This window comes from Podarcis bocagei, assembly GCF_964188305.1.
Source record: "Podarcis bocagei genome assembly, chromosome: 9".
Taxonomy (NCBI): Eukaryota; Metazoa; Chordata; class Lepidosauria; order Squamata; family Lacertidae; genus Podarcis; species Podarcis bocagei.
Genome location: NC_138134.1, coordinates 21,561,027 through 21,577,343, shown reverse-complemented (window position 1 = coordinate 21,577,343; position 16,317 = coordinate 21,561,027).

The window sequence follows — 16,317 nt, the reverse complement described above, 5'->3', positions numbered from 1 at the left end:
TGTGACCTTTTTGGCCCAAATGCCAGGACTTCACTAAAAGAACTGGAAAGTACCAGCACATTAGCCTGTAGGCACCGACGTAGGAGAAGGCTTTCTGAGAAGCATCTGTGTTAAAGCTCCTCTACGTTCCCAGTGGAGATTTTCCAAATTATTCCTGCAAGGCAAGCGCTTGTCAATTTAAGTGTACACTCACAGATGAACCGACAAAGACCTTCCTTGTTATTCATGACCTTCCAATAGATATCCGTCAATACAAAGCGTTCTTGAGATTCAGCAACGGGATACGAGGGTTTGGGGAACAAATATCATCAATGGAAAGAGACCTATTGTAATGTAATGTAAAAGTGCTATCTAAAATGTATGAAATATTATTGGAATGGGAGATAAAGGATGAGTAAGTAGAATCCTCAATGATACATTGGTCAATAAGTATTGTCTGTAATATAGACATGGAAGCATGAGAATGATTGTGGAATATGGATATAATATTTACAGCATGTTATGGTCTAAGAGAAAATTATATGAAAATGATATATCAATGGTATCTAACACCGAGTAAATTGTCAAAAACGTCTAAATCCAAATCGAATAAGTGTTGGAAATGTAAAGAGAAAGAAGGTTATTTTTATCGTATGTGGTGGTCTTGTAGTAAGGTTAAAGCTTACTGGGCAATGATATATAATGAATTGAAAATGATGTTTAAAATAACGTTTGTAAAAAAATCAGAAGCTTTTCTTTTGGGAATTATAGGGACAGAACTACCTAAACTGTATAGAAACTTATTCATGTATGCTACTACAGAGGCAAGAAAGAAGCAGAAGTCCCAGCAAAGGAAGCATGGATACAAAAACTTACAGAATATGCAGAAATGGCGAAACTTACAGGAAGAATAAGAAATCAAGATAACAAAATTTTTAATAAAAGAATGGAAATGCTTTATTGAACATTTACAAATAAATTGTAAACAGATAAGAACATTGGCAGGATTGTTGTAATAACCTGCAGTTTCATAAGAATATATATTTAAAGTATACGAATAAATGAGCAAATTAAGTTAATTTGGATATGCAGAAGATATGAAAAAATAAATTTAAGGAACCGCAGAAAAAAGGGGGAAGGAAGTCCAGGTTTGAAATGTTAAAATGATTGTAAAATCAATGAAATGTATAAATTTGAAAAGTGTAAATAAAAACTTAAAAATAATGATATCATGGGAACACTTTTGAGAGGTGGGAAAAGATGAGTGTCTCATTGACTTAGCCGGGTTTGAAAAGCAAAACACACACATTCTGTACAGCACAGTGGTACCTCTGGTTACGAACTTAATTCGTTCCGGAGGTCCGTTCTTAATCTGAAACCGTTCTTAACCTGAGGTACCACTTTAGCTAATAGGGCCTCCCGCTGCTGCGCGATTTCTGTTCTCATCCTGAAGCAAAGTTCTTAACCCGAGGTACTACTTCCGGGTTAGCGGAGTCTGTAACCTGAAGTGTTTGTAACCTGAGGTACCACTGTACTTGCAAAGGCTTCACACCTTCTTGGGTTATGTACAGGTTTGAAGTTTTTTTTTTAAAGGGTGACTGGAACTTTGTGTTTGATTGGCTTGCAAAATGGGGTGTACAAGGAAAGAAATAGAAGCTGGGTACCTTTGTGGAAATGGTGAGCAGGATGGTGGTGCACAATCAGATTAAAAAAAACATTTCAAAAAGGTCCAATACCGTTGAAGGATATGGGACGGGACAATAGCTGGGATGTTGTCCAAAAGTAAGAAATCAGTGGAAATTAAACTTTGCCCTAGGCAAAAATCCATGCGAGCCGCATCAGATTAGATCATTCCAGAGAAAGCAGCATTCCCCACCAATTTAATCTAAAATATACATTAATCAAATGCTATTTACCTTAGGAAATTAAAGTGAATTGGAAGGAAAAGCTTAGCATTGATCAAAAAGTATGTTTATATGGATATAAGCATGCTGGAAATGTTAACAATCTAACTGATGCCCCAAACATAAGCATGCAACTCTTTTCCAAAACATTTTTTTAATAACAGTGATCTAAATAAATATAAATAAAATGACTCAAACTGACGTTCTTTTAATGTATTTGTTTGCTCAAATAATATGGCGGTTTACTAAGATGAGAAAATATGAGACTTGTGCTATCTTCAACCTAAGTTTTAGTATCCTTTCCCATAGCAGAACAATTTCCACCAATGGACCATTTTTTGATTCTGTGGGTGATACAGAATGCTTATTTAACTTGCATTTAACGGACAAGGAAATCCGGAAGCAAGTTAACATATACATTCAGTTTTTTTCCCTTTAAAATTTTGGGGAGAGTGCAGCCCTAAGCTATAGCTTGTTTAGCTTATATGTAAATCCAGCACTGGGAACCACCAACCTAGTTAAAGAAGAAACGTGCAATTGTGTTACTGCCTAAGTTTGCTAGGTGTTGTACCAGGGTCAACATTTCACAAAAATGCTCATCTTGAAAGCAAAGCTTTTTACTGATAAGCCAAAAACCCTTTCTATTGCCAAAGGCTAGTTATTTGTTTAATTTCTGAAAACGAGCCATTATTATCGATTACTGCACTAGCAGATAATGTGGAACTATTTAGATCAACCAAGCATCATTCAATTAAACAGATCTAATTAGAAGTGCAAATAATGGTCTTAGCCAAGAAGCAGATGCTATTGTTAGCAATCCACAGGCAAGCGGAAGCAATTTCATAGCTAATTAAAGCGTTTTGCGACACAGTTGTGCCGCTTGCTTTCTGAATTCGGACGGGTCTTCATTTTGGGAAAGAGGAAAATGGTTCCTAACAATTATTTGAAATTATTTCCAGGTTCCCCTACAAATGTTATTATCAGTGTCTCCTGATGCAACGCTTTTGCCAATTATATTGAAGAGCGAGTAACTCATTTCACAGCTCGTTTAAAATGGCAGCTAATTTGAAATATTGTCCTTAGAGAACAAAGCTCATTTTTTAAAGGTAAATCCATTGTACAGTGGCCTAGATTTTAGGCTGTAATTTGTAATGAATTTCTCTCTCTCTTCTGACCCAGAAGAGCATTTTTTTCACAATACAGGAGTCCTTGGAATGAAGAATGACAACATACCACACCATACGGCTAAAAAAATAGTCACATACCCACTGCTACTAATAGGTTATAAGCATGGTAAATAGTTATTTACAATAACAGTGGTGCTTTATTCTAGGCTGCAGCAATTCCTAAGGGAAAGAGAACTGAAAGAGAAATTAACTGTTTCACTCTCTCAAGACTATTGTAGCTCCATATAGTACAGCAGTGTTTCCCAACCACTGTTCCGCGGCACACTAGTGTGCCGCGAGATGTTGCCTGGTGTGCCGCGGGAAAAATTAAAAAATTCGAAAGATTTTTTTTTTTAAAAGTCAAATTTTCGATGGGGGCGCCGTCACTAGATGACCCCTGGGGTTCCCTCCCTCCCTCCCGCTCTGCGCCTCCCTCCTCCTCCTCCTCCTCCGGGGAGGCCCTTCCTGGCTCTCGGCCAAGGCTTGGCGGCTGCCACTCACTCACTCGCTCGCCCACCCGTCCCTCCATCCCTGCACCCGGCCTCTCCCCTCCGTCCCCGGCGCGGGGGCTGCCGGGATCCGTAGTCCCCTCGCCCTTGGGCTCCGCGCCCGCGCGGGGTGCGCGAACTACGTTTCCCAGCGTGGCCTGGCGGGCCGGGCGTTTTGTTTGAAGCACTCTTCTCCCGGCCATGGAATGAGCGCAGCGGCGGCGGCCGGGCGGGCAGGGGCTCTTCCGCGCACACCCCGCGCAGCCTGCCTGCGCCCCTGTGGAGATCGGGCGGCAGGATGGAGCCCGGGGATCCCCGTGGAGGCGGAGCGGCGGTGGCGGAGGCTGCCCCCCAGGTAGGGCTGCGTCGGGGTTTTTTTATTTTTGCAATGCTGCATCCGCGCCGGAGGGGACGCATCAGACCGCGGGGAGACCCCTTGGCGGGCGTGCAAGGCAATGCATGCGTGCAGGCGTTGCATGGAGTGCAGTGCAATGCAATGGCAACGCGGCGCCCTGCATGCATGCATGCAACTTCCACCGGCGCTCCGGACTTGGCAGGTGAGGGGGGTCCCCAGTGGGCGGCAGAGAGAGCCAGGAGGGTGAAGGGGTGCCGGGGGGGGAGCAGCGCTGCTCCCCGAGCCGAGCCCGGGGGGAAACTTCGGCGTCGTTGCGCCGGGTGTTGGAAGCAGAGGCTGGCGGGGGCCCCTCACCTGCAAAACCTGGTCGCCTCTCATATATTTCGTGCATTGCATTCATCGCCTGCTTTCTCCTCCAAGGAGCTCCCGGGGGCGTGCGTGGTTCTCCCCGTGTTATCCTCGCAACAACAGCCCTGCGAGGTGGGTCAGGCGAGTGGCCCAAGGGAGCACCCAGGGATTGTCCTGGCCAGGTGGGGTGATTTGAACCCTGCTCTCTGCCCGGTCTTCGTCCTCATTTAGCCCCCACATGTGCATGACTGTACATGACTGAGGTTTTCCCCCCTCGTCTTGGCTATGGTGTGAGTCTGTGCTGTTAATTAATGGGGTTCTGCCTTCGGAGAAGATGAGCCAGCCCTCAAGGAGGTGATTATGTAATTTGCTAGCAATTCATGTCCCTCCCGGCGTGACGCTGCGCGCTGACGTCACGGGGCTGTAATGGTGGTGTGCCTCGAGATTTTTTTCATGAAACAAGTGTGCCTTTGCCCAAAAAAGGTTGGGAAACACTGTAGTACAGTATCTGTACTGCAGAGTTGTAGCTCTCCAACTTTAGCTTAAGGGACAGAAATGCCTGCAGAGTGACTTAAATGACTCAAGTTTGTCCTGTATTACAGTGCTTTGGGTTCTGCTTGTGTGTTTGTGCACATGTGTTGCAGTTCAAATTATATTAAAAAATAGAACTTGGACATGCTTACACATGATAGTTATGTGTCGCAAAGAGAAGGAAAGGCGATTGGAAAGAAGGGACTCAGCTACATTAGTAAAGGAACAGCGATTTGAGCGAGCTGTAAACATGCAACACCAGGTGGTGCCAGAGAGCAGGACATTTTAAAACGCTGTTTTCCATAGGGATTTCTTTCTTTGGTTATAATGATCTAATTTCTGACTTATTTATAGTGTGTCCCCCCCCCCATGTCTAGATCCACCCAAGGACTCTTGGAGCATGCCATAGCGCACAAATAGTTGCTCTCACTGATCTTTCAGCTGGCATGTATTTGTTCCTCAGAAATAATAATAATAATAATAATAATAATAATAATAATAATAATAATAATAATTATTATTATTATTATTTATCACATACCCCACCCATCTGGCTGGGCCTCCCCAGCCACTCTGGGCAGCTCCCAACATAATATTAAAAACATGATGATACATTAAACATTGAAAACTTCCCTAAACAGGGCTGCTTTCTAAAAATCAGATAGTTGTTTCTTTCCTTGACATCTGATGGGAGGGTGTTCCACAAGGCAGGCACCACTACCGAGAAGGCCCTCTGCCTGCTTCCCTGTAACCTCACTTCCCGCAGTGAGGGAATCACCAGAAGGCCCTAGGAGCTGGACCTCAGTGTCTGGGCTGAACGATGGAGATGCTCCTTCAGGTATACTGGTCCAAGGCCATTTAGGGCTTTGAAGGTCAGCACCAACACTTTGAATTGTGCTCAGAAACGTAGTGGGAGCCAATGTAGGTCTTTCAGGATCAGTGTTATATGGTCTCAGCGGCCACTCCCAGTCACCAGTTTAGCTGTTGCATGAATATGACTGTGGAGGGACACATAGTGAGGTTATTACCTCTCTACTACTGTCCATGCCAGGTTGCTCAACCATTGCTACTGTATCTTTTCTTCTAGCACATGGGTAGGCAAACTAAGGCCTGGGGGCCGTATCTAGCCCAGTCGCCTTCTAAATCCAGCCTGCGGACGGTCCGGGAATCAGCATGTTTTTACATGAGTAGAATGTTTTCTTTTATTTAAAATGCATCTCTGGGTTATTTCTGGGGCATAGGAATTCGTTCATTCCCCCACAAATATAGTCTGCCCTCCACAAGGTCTGAGGGACAGTGGACTGGTCTCCTGCTGAAAAAGTTTGCTGACCCCTGTTCTAGCAGATCAAGATGACCAGGTGCATTTTTTTTTAAGCAGGGGCAATCAGAATATTATTTGGTTATTGATGTAAACCTCCAGAATGTATTTTGTATAGTTAAGTTTTTACCTCTACCTTCAGTACATTTTATTTTATTTTATTGCTATGGCTAGTGACTGATGCAAATAAATATTCTTCTGATCTGATCTGAAAGCGACACAGCTCTTCATTTTTTGGGAGGGTAGTGTGGTCCCTCCTAGCTATCGAATTTGTGTTTTGTTGACTACACACTTTCATTGGGGCATTATGGGGAAGCCACGGAGCCTCTGAGATTGGGAAGCCTTCCAGGCATGACTTGCTGACTTAACACGAAAACAGCAATACAGAAAGAATAACACATGCAAAGATACGGAGCTGATAAAAATAGTCTAGCAAGAATTTTCTTACTTTTTAAAAAAGAAGTCTATTGACTTCTATTGGTGAAATGCAAACAGGGGACACAGAAAGGGCTGAACTCCTCAATGCCTTCTTTGCCTCAGTCTTCTCCGATAAAGAAAACAATGCCCGACCTGAAGAATTTGGAGCAAATGATTCAGCAAAGGAAACACAGCCCAGAATAACTAAGGAGACAGTACAAGAATATTTGGCTAGTTTAGATGTATTCAAGTCTCCAGGGCCAGATGAACTGCATCCAAGAGTATTAAAAGAACTGGCAGATGTGATCTCAGAACCACTGGCAGTCATCTTCGAGAAATCCTGGAGAACAGGCGAAGTCCCGGCAGACTGGAGGAGGGCAAATGTTGTCCCTATTTTCAAAAAGGGGAAAAGAGAGGACCCAAATAATTACCGCCCAGTCAGTCTGACATCAATAGCAGGGAAGATTCTGGAGCAGATCATTAAGCAAACAGTCTGTGAGCACCTAGAAAGGAATGCTGTGATCACCAATAGTCAGCATGGATTTCTGAAAAATAAGTCATGTCAGACTAACCTGATCTCATTTTTTGACAGAATTACAAGCCTGGTAGATGAAGGGAACTCAGTGGATATAGCCTATCTTGATTTCAGCAAGGCATTTGACAAGGTGCCCCATGATATTCTTGTAAAGAAGCTGGTAAAATGCGGTCTTGACTCTGCTACCACTCAGTGGATTTGTAACTGGCTGACTGACCGAACCCAAAGGGTGCTCATCAATGGTTCCTCTTCATCCTGGAGAAGAGTGACTAGTGGGGTGCCACAGGGTTCTGTCTTGGGCCCGGTCTTATTCAACATCTTTATCAACGACTTGGATGATGGACTCAAGGGCATCCTGATCAAATTTGCAGATGACACCAAACTGGGAGGGGTGGCTAACACCCCAGAGGACAGGATCACACTTCAAAACGACCTTGACAGATTAGAGAACTGGGCAAAAACAAACAAAATGAATTTTAACAGGGAGAAATGTAAAGTATTGCACTTGGGCAAAAAAAATGAGAGGCACAAATACAAGATGGGTGACACCTGGCTTGAGAGCAGTACATGTGAAAAGGATCTAGGAGTCTTGGTTGACCACAAACTTGACATGAGCCAACAGTGTGACGCGGCAGCTAAAAAAGCCAATGCAATCCTGGGCTGCATCAATAGGAGTATAGCATCTAGATCAAGGGAAGTAATAGTGCCACTGTATTCTGCTCTGGTCAGACCACACCTGGAGTACTGTGTCCAGTTCTGGGCACCACAATTCAAGAAGGACACTGACAAACTGGAACGTGTCCAGAGGAGGGCAACCAAAATGGTCAAAGGCCTGGAAACGATGCCTTATGAGGAACGGCTAAGGGAGCTGGGCATGTTTAGCCTGGAGAAGAGGAGGTTAAGGGGTGATATGATAGCCATGTTCAAATATATAAAAGGATGTCACATAGAGGAGGGAGAAAGGTTGTTTTCTGCTGCTCCAGAGAAGCGGACACGGAGCAATGGATCCAAACTACAAGAAAGAAGATTCCACCTAAACATTAGGAAGAACTTCCTGACAGTAAGAGCTGTTCAACAGTGGAATTTGCTGCCAAGGAGTGTGGTGGAGTCTCCTACTTTGGAGGTCTTTAAGCAGAGGCTTGACAACCATATGTCAGGAGTGCTCTGATGGTGTTTCCTGCTTGGCAGGGGGTTGGACTCGATGGCCCTTGTGGTCTCTTCCAACTCTATGATTCTATGATTCTATGATTCTATGAGACAGATCAGAGCGAAACTTCCTGGTGGCACACAGTTGGACCACCCACAATTATTGACGCTAACAACCATCCAGTTTTCTCTAAGTAGGCAGCTCTCGTATTAAAATCATTATGGTTGTGATTGCTTTTATTTCATTCAGTAATTCAGCAAAAGCAAAATATAATTCCCCCTAGAGCTGGTCAACAGAATATATATATATATATATTAAAAAAAAAGGGGGGGGGGAGACAAGAATGGTACAGATTCCAAACCAGCAGTTAGAAGATAAATAATAACAATAAAATGAGTTCTACACCATCCACAGGGATGCATCATTTCAGAGATCTGTGCATTGGAGGGTGTGTTTGTCTATACAGTAGTACCTCGGGTTACATACGCTTCAGGTTACATACGTTTCAGGTTACAGACTCCGTTAACCCAGAAATATTACCTCGGGTTAAGAACTTTGCTTCAGGATGAGAACAGAAATCGTGCTCCGGCAGAGAGGTGGAGTGGGAGGCCAAAAAGGGTATCAAAAAGATAATTGGGTTTTTATTCTGTTTACCATTTCCATAGCCTATTTCTTATGCAAAATGGTTGCCAATAATTACCTCATCCCATCTCATCACAAGCATGTGAGCTAATTTGTTAATGTTCACATTTGACAGAACAAGTGATTTATTCAAGGCCGACCAAGGAGCCCAGTTCCGATTCTCCCCACGCTAGTTTTTCAGAATATATGCATCTAGGTGAGCTGCCAAACCCATTTAAATTCTGCAGGTCTTCTCTGGCTACTTATTTAGAATTACATACATTTCTTCACAAGCGATCGTAAGATACATCTCCTTTCCAAAATATGCTGTCTTCCTATGCTTTTGTTCTCCTTTCACATATTTATATATAAATTTTCAAATACATACAAATGTCAGGATGGTCACAGTGCATAGCTCTCAACTTACAGATTTGTAAATAAGGGACCAGCAGCCTCGAAAATAAGGGATCAGCAGCCAAAGTAAGGGATTTTCAGAGCACAGGTATGTTCAACTTCTGAGCCCCTCCGAGCCAAAGGCAGAAAGCCCAGCCAGCAGTCAAACGAAGCCTCAAGCGGTGGTTCCCACAGTGCAGCAACCCAGTAAAGGGGATGCAGCAAGGAAAACCACCATCACCTCTCCGCTGGGAAGCGCTGAGAAAGGCGAGTCCCCAGGTAACGCGGCTGATTTGATTGGCACAAGGCATGCAAGCTCCACCCCCCAGTCGTTCTTAGACTCCTTATTGGGTGAGCAATGCAGCCAAGCAACACAGCTGGAACCTCCCTCCTCCCTGGCCGGCAGGGAGGGAGGGAGAGGAGCTGCTTCCTTCGAAACCCGGGAAATTTAAGGGACATCATCAATAAGGGACAGCAGTGGGACACGGCGCTGGGATAAGGGAGTTCCCCGCCAAATAAGGGACGGTTGACAGCTATGTCACAGTGTAAAAATAAATCATGGAGTTGGAAGGGACCCTAAGTATCATATGATCCAAACCCTTGCAACACAGGAATATGCCACTGGGGATCGAACCTGAAACCATGGCATTATCAGCATCACACTCTAACCAACTGAGCTTTCCAGGTGATGCCATGAGTCAATGCTGCATCCTTCAGGTATTAAAACAGCCGTTCTCGACTTTGGGCCCACATATGTTGTTGGACTACAACTCCCATCATTCCTCACCAGTGGTCCTGTTGGGTAGGTCTCATGGGAGTTGTAGTTCAACGAGATCTGGGGCCCAACATATTGGGTTTTAGCATTTCCCCCTGTTGCCTGTGCTAGCTTAACTCCCCTCCCTTTGGCTCCAAAGCTTTCTGACTTTTATCTTAGTTTCCCTTCCCATTTCCTTATCTCACATCGACACTGCATTCCATCAAGTTTTCAATATGACAACAACACCGTTCTGGCATAAGCCCAAGTCTTCATTCCTGATTCGGTCCCCCTCATCCTACAAAGGAGACCAGAAAGAGCCTAGGTTGTTTATTCACCCGGTCTTCCTGGATGGTTTTTCTAACAAGGAAAGGCTGCTGGGCGAGATCTCCACTTTTCCTCCACATTCCTGGGCGTCTTTCCAGGAAGCCGTCGTGTTTACACGAGTAAGCACTTTACAGAGCATTTATTCCAAAGCCGTTTTCCGGCAACACAGGACATACACAGATAACATGTGCAAGGAATGAGGAGGAAGGAAACTGCAAGATGCATCTACTATCGCATAATCCATGTTACTAGGAGTTCAAGAGCTGCATGATGGAACGCAGACATTAGTTGAATGTTGATGCTAATGTAGACGTTGGGAGGGAAGGGGTCTTCTTCAGCAATACGACGTCTGTCTTGTTTCACTCTGACAATCACTTTCTGAATGTGACCGAGAATCTAGGTAGAATATGAAATGGATCAGAGGTCCAGCCTGGGTTGAACGATCTCAATCCCATTTCTAAACACATAGAATCATTGAATTGCATACCCTCTGTTATGTACTGAGTTGAATAGGATCCAAAAAGCAGCAGTCGGATTGGTCCTAGAACAATAGGGTCCAGAATGCAGCAGTCTGATTGGTCCTAGAACAATGCAGCAGTATGATTGGTCCGCAGGAGCCACCCAATCCACCCAATCCAGCTCCAGGTGGAAGTGAATCCGCAACCTGATTGGCCTACAGGAGAATCCCAGAATTAGCCAATCACGTGCGACCCATTTGTGTAAATAATGTATATAAAGCAGATATTTTGAGGGAAGTTTCATTCCTCACTACTATGAGCTGAATAAAGAGCATGAAATTCACACTCGACTTGAGTATATTTCACCCTCCAAGTGCCCAGATTTTCCAGGGACAGTCTTGGAATTGCATAAGGCACCCGTTTCGGATTGGATCCCGGAATGTCCCCATTTGCCTTTTTCCTACTCTCCATGTCTCGGAGAACAATTATAAGCAGTGTGCATAGGTGCAAAAAAGGAGTCCTGTTTATACTGAAAATGAAGGAAATGGTGAAGCTGTCATGCAAAGCCTTCCTATAATTTTGAAGGAAAACGTAAGCAATCCACTTTAAATTCTTTAATTGCAATGCTTCGGCAGCCAACCATTTTTTAGGAAACGGGGGGCATGTTTATTCCTTTATTGTAAATTGAGCCTCACGCTGCATGCCTTTACATGTCAACTCAGAAGTAAGTCCCACTGCATTCAATAGAGCTTACTCCCAGGTAAATGGGTAAAGACTGTGCAGCTCACACTGCAGTCAAAAGCATTTTTACTCAGAACTAAGTCCCACTGAGTTCAAAAGGACTTACTCTCTGGTATGCTCCTTATCATTCTTGCAGTTTCTTCTATTATTATTATTATTATTATTATTATTATTATTATTATTATTATTATTTCCCCATCTTTTCCCCTGACAGGGACTCAAGTCAGCTTACAGCTAAAATTTTATATCATTCATTTATCTGTTGAAGGTGTTGTACGTGATCCTTTCCCTCACACATTTTTCTTTACAACAATCTTGTGCAGTAGGTTTGGCAGAGAAGTTGCCGTTGGCTCAAGGTGACCGATGCTGATGTGTATATTAAGCATACATCTGTGTATGGCGAGATCAAATGTGGGAGAAGCTTTCTGAAGTAGAATAGAATGTCCCTATTTTTGTCAGAGAAATGTTGGAGGGCATGGAATCGGAAGGGACACTGAGAATCATTGATTCCAACTCCCTGTAATGCAGGAATTTGAAGATGTCCCATATAGGGATCAAACCTGTGCCCTTGTCGTTATCTGCACCATGCTCTAACCATCTGAGCTACAGGTGATGCCCCATGCTTCCCATTGGGTTCAGTGGTAAGTGTGCCTGAACCCTGTTCTGCTTTTCTGCCAGAGCTCCTGACCCGCCATGGCTCCTTGCTTGCAAGCCTGTTCCTGACTTCACCTGGCTCCCTGCCCTGCACCCAGCTTCAGCTACTATGGACTGCCTCCACGTTGCACCTTTGACCACAGACCGGACTTGAAACTTGCCTCTCGGGTAACCCACGGGACCAGCACAATAATGTAGCAGAAATAGTACCTCAGGTTAAGAACTTTGCTTCAGGATGAGAACAGAAATTGTGCGGTGGCTAAAGTGGTACCTCAGTTAAGAACAGTTTCAGCTTAAGAACGGACCTCCAGAACAAATTAAGTTCTTAACCCGAGGTATCACTGTACTGAGTTTTTCACTGGAATTCAATGCTCTCTTTTGACAGTCCTGCTCCTTGAACAGGAACCCAGCATAAATAACGAAGAAGACTTTCCCATCATGTATCTTACCCTTAGGGTTTTCCCCTCAAAAGCTTTCTTGTACTTTTGCAAACTCTAAGGTTTACCAAAACTACCTATTTTGTGTGAATGGTATTGATTTGGCCACAGGAAGAGCAGCACTCAGAGAACGGGGGTGGCTGTTACTCTGTATGCTTATTATCAATCCTAATGAAGTCCTGAAGATATAACTCAGCATAACAGCTCCTGTGCCTTCAACAGTAGCCTGTTTTGCAGAAACTTAGCAGGTGCCTTTTTTTTTTACAAACAGGATGGAAATAAATCACCTGCTAATGTCTGCAAATCAGACAGAAGGAGCCAGTAAAAAAAAACCAGTGGCAACCTCAGAAGCAAAGCTTGTATGAAACTAGCAAAAAAAAATTAAAAAGACGCACGGGAGGCTGGATTCTTCCTGGCACTGGTTGAAAGTTCTGTTCTGGGTGCTGTTCGATGCATCGGCTGCCTCCAAATGAGGCAGGAGATGTTGGGAAAGGGAAGAGACGGCTAAGCTATTCAGAGGAAGGAAATATTGGAAACAACATTAAAACTCTGAAGGCAAATTTAAGGAAATGCTGCTAGACATTTTGGATTGGTTCCAGTTCAGTTCAAAACAGGGATAAGGCTGGTTGTTATCTTTCCACTTAACAATTAGTTAAATGCCATTTTACAGCACGTACGTTGAGCTGTGTGTTGCTTCCTTCAGGCAGAATCTTTCTTAAGACTACCTAATGTCTCTGCTATTCAGACTATCCCAAAACAACAATGCTCAGAAAAAATGTTTGCATTCATGTTTTATCTCTACGACTTAGCAAGCTGCTAGAATATGAACATAAATTAGAAAATGTTATGTCAGTCTGTGCTGGAAGACGCTGGCATTTCCTTGATCGAATCCTGCCAGGCAGCCTCTCCATGCAGCTATAATAACAGGGAGAAGAAATATGGCAGGCAATGCTTTCTTCCTCAGTGAATAACTTCTTTTTGTGTGTGTGGTTTTTTGTTATGTTTTTAAACTATTTTTATTATATTTTGTACATCACCTTGAGAGGCAAGTAAGTGTAGTAGTAGTACAGTGGTACCTCGGTTCTCAAACTTAATCTGTTTTGGAAGTCCGTTCCAAAACCCAAGCGTTTCAAAACCAAGGCGCACTTTCCCATAGAAAGAAATGCAAGATGGATTAATCCGTTCCATACTTTTAAAAACAACCCCTAAAACAGCAATTTAACATGAATTTTACTATCTAACAAGTCCACTGATCCATAAAACGAAAGCAATAAACAATGTACTGCAGTCACACAATCGATCAATCAGTAGCTGAACTGGGGTCCACACAGTCACAAAAACAAAAAAAATCCGCAAAAAACAAACAAACACAAAATAAATAGCAAAAACAGACAGACCTTGGCGTAACACTCAAAATGGAAGTGTGGCACTCAAAACGGAGCATGTTCGGCTTCCGAAAAAGGTTTGCAAACCGGAAGACTTACTTCCGGGTTTGCAGTGTTTGGGTTCTAAATTGTTTGAGTTCCAAGGCATTTGAGAACCAAGGTACCACTGTAATAATAACTATTCATAATAATAATAATATGTAATAATAATACAGTTATACCTCGTGTTGCGTTTGCTTCAGGTTACGTTTTCAGGTTGCGTCCCACAAAGACCCGGAAGTACCGGAAAGGGTTACTTCCGGGTTTCGCCGCTCGCACATGTGCAGATGCTCAAAATGACGTCATGTGCATGCGCAGAAGCGGCAAAATACGACCCACGCATGCGCAGATGCACAGACGTGGGTTGCGTTCTGCTCAGGTTGCGAACGGGGCTCCAGAACGGATCCCGTTTGCAACCAGAGGTACCACTGTAGTGGTAATAATAATAATAATAATAATAATAATAATAATAATAATAATAATTTGTTATTTTATTCCATGCTTCTTCCAAGGAGCTTAGTGCAGCAACAAGCCTGTGAGGAAGGCTTAGGCAGGAAGTGCGACTGACCAAAGCTCCCTCAGTGAACTTCATTGCCAAGTAGAAATGGGAACTCGGATCTTCCTGCTTTAAGTCCTCCACGTCAACCACTGCACGACACTTCTTAGGTCTCAATGGCCTCATGAGGACTACTGAGGATGGTTTTATGTCTGACATTTCCATTGCATGAGCAGTGATCACAGAGTAGTGCCAAAAGAGCAAAAGCATACGAGATGATACATTGCATCTTGAACCGCACAGCTTGCTGACGCCAAGCTTGACAATATGCTAGCTAGGATTAATGGCCTATCAAGATGTGTGTGACTCTGACATAAGGCAGCATGACAGAAATAAACAAACAGGTGCCAGCAGGCAAATGCTGCGGACCGCAGCAGATGTCTTTATTGCGTTGCAAAGTTGCAGCATATATCTGCACGATGGAAGGAAAATACGGGGAGGAGCCACAGCTCAGGGGCAAAGCTTGTGTTTCGCATGCAGAGGGTCCCAGGCGATGTAGCATCTCCTGTTAAAATATCAGGTTGCTGGTGAGGCTGCCCGAGACCCTGGAGGGACTACAACGACAGCAAACAATATTGGACAAGATGAATCAATGGTTTGTGTGCAAACGACAGCCTCGGTAATACAATAAATGGAAGAGCTGAGTTTTTAACTAGGCTGCTTCTTAGCGCAAGTGTGAGAAAGAAAGAAACAGTTTCTTTCTATGCAGTGGCATAGCGTGGGTTCCCAGTGCCCAGGGCTTTGTGTCAGGGGGGAAACGGAGTACACATGTGCATCCACCTGTCTGTGTCACCCAGGAGACCACAGCTGCAGAGATAAGAAAAGAAGAGTCATTTAATTGTATGTAGGGTTCACTTCCTGGTTCCACAGAGCCCAGCGACAAGCATGCAGCAGTACTGAGGCAGTACTGGGTGTTGAAATTTTGTGTTTTGAGCCCATGCTACATCACTGTTTACACATTTCCCCCAGGCCTTGGAGTGTTCTCTTTACATTAAAAAAGAGAGGAAAAATCTGGTGTGTCTATTCGATCTCAAGCAGAAGGAAATGGAAACACGAACTGTTCTGCTACAGAATTAGTATTCAAGTTGTGGGAAGCTAGTAGAGATGATCGGTGAATCATGTCCTCCCTCTTTTCCTCGTTCCCCTTTTTTAAAATCCCCTTTCCCTGCCATGTGTCTGCTAGGCTTGAGTCCATCTCTGCAAAAGCACTTTCTCTCTCCCGTGAGTAGAAATGAGTCACAGAGGAACCCAGAACTCCTGGGTTCAGCCACCACAAGCACACAGTCCCAGCCATTCTCCAAGACGAGCAGACTTTTAACAGTGGCTGCAGCAGCTATTCTTGTGCCTTCCTCTGCCGAGAAGAAGATGGGCACAGAGTCTAAGGGGATTCATCAGGATTGGAAGAAGCAGGATTAAACCACCTGTTGCCTGCCAACAGAAGACATTGATCAGTGCTCTTCAAGCACTGCGTAAGAGCAATAGTTCTTATTCTAGATTTTTGTGGAATAACAAGTGTGACGCTGCAATGAAATGTTGCAGCGCAGAATGCTCATTCTCAGCATTCCAGTCACTCCATTTCATTCTCTTTCCTTCTGCCCCTTCAGTTGGTTAGCATTCCATGGCCACAGAGCATGCTCAGTTCTCACTGGCTGTCCTAAGCTGTTCCTCTGTTGCATTGGGGGAGGATGTGGGGACAAGAGGGGAGGGGCCACAGCTCAGGGGCAGAGCTTGTGTTTCACATGCAGAGGGTCCCAGGCGACGTAG